Source organism: Phyllobates terribilis, unplaced genomic scaffold (assembly GCF_046119375.1).
Source record: "Phyllobates terribilis strain yellow unplaced genomic scaffold, ASM4611937v1 Scaffold_710__1_contigs__length_769263, whole genome shotgun sequence".
Taxonomy (NCBI): Eukaryota; Metazoa; Chordata; class Amphibia; order Anura; family Dendrobatidae; genus Phyllobates; species Phyllobates terribilis.
Window position 1 is genome coordinate 767,758 of NW_027363470.1, and position 1,390 is coordinate 769,147.

The 1,390-nt window shown below is 45.5% G+C and overlaps 1 non-coding gene across 1 annotated transcript; it reads left to right on the forward strand.

Annotated features, from left to right (window-relative positions):
- Positions 1 to 244: 244 nt before the first annotated feature.
- Positions 245 to 435, forward strand: LOC141236613 (U2 spliceosomal RNA). Its single transcript, XR_012302265.1, has one exon. It is a non-coding gene; the product is annotated as a U2 spliceosomal RNA (small nuclear RNA).
- Positions 436 to 1,390: the final 955 nt, after the last annotated feature.

Consider the following 1,390-nt stretch of genomic DNA (forward strand, 5'->3'; position numbering starts at 1 on the left):
CCTCCCTTCCAACGGTGTTGAGGCGGGTGGGAACAGCAGGGGGTGAAGGTGCTGTGTTTAAAGAGGTAGAGTTATGCAGATCTAAAACGCGTGGATTGCAGCAGCAGCAAGCCGAAAAGTGCAGGCATGTAAGGGATCTAGAGGTTGACAACATGTCTTCTTAACGGGAGTCCAGGAGCTCATCTCCACAAATGGACTTTTCAGGATCCTTGGGTGGCTCCGTAGTTTGAAACCAATTCTGGTTATCGCTTCTCGGCCTTTTGGCTAAGATCAAGTGTAGTATCTGTTCTTATCAGTTTAATATCTGATACGTCCCCTATCTGGGGACCATATATTAAATGGATTTTTAGAACAGGGAGATGGAAAAAGAGCTTGCTCTGTCCACTCCACGCATTGACCTGGTATTGCAGTATCTCCAGGACCGGTGCACCCCTTCTTTAATGCAGTTTCTAAAATCAGAAAGAATTGAATTCAATGTTTTTTGTTCATTTTGCTTGTTTGTCGGATTTTGGGATGGACTCTTTGGCTTTGCTTTTCTTCTCCTCATTGGATTTTTCATGTTCAAAGTTGCAGAAGCCAGATTACAAGCTCATTTTGGTTCAACTTCAGCAACTGTGCATTGCATTGCCATGTAATGTGATGCAATGCTATCTTTCTAGCTCTCCCTTTTTACTTCCTTTTGGATAAACAGACATATTAGGCAAGCATTTTGGAGCTTTCACCTAAATAACTACAGGTGGTGAGATAAGCTGCACAATATAATTGACCTTTCAGTATATTGTTGCACACACACCATCTATTTAGCAAATGCCCTTGTTATCAACAGCAGCCTTTTAAACTCACCTGAGCTAACAGGTATGTGCGCTGGTTACTCTGCTGCGCTTAAAATTTCTTTTTTGGTTTGCTACAATGCCTTTTCTGAAACGTTGTCTCCTTCTGCTGGAACACTGACTTCTTTCATTTAATGCCTGCAGACTATAAAAGAGAACCCAACCCAAAAAGTTTGGTTGATTAGTCTGTGGCATTCTGTTAAACTGTTGCTTATGGCGGTCTCTGTGAGCTTCTCAGCGACATTCAGCCAGCCAGGTATCCTGCCTGCAGTAGATGGAATGTGGCAATGGAACGCTGGCTGCGCGTGTCATAATAGGCTCTGAGCCTTTATATACCTGTGCACAGCAGCAGCCACCTTCAGTCTGCTGCTGGACAGCCAGCAGCAGCAGCAGCAGGAGAGGTATGTAATCAGGAGCCCTCCTGCTAAGGGTAGACAGCTGCTCGTTCCACCCCACCCCCCGCCTTAATTGGTTCTCCTCCCTTCCAACGGTGTTGAGGCGGGTGGGAACAGCAGGGGGTGAAGGTGCTGTGTTTAAAGAGGTGGAGTTATGCAGATCTA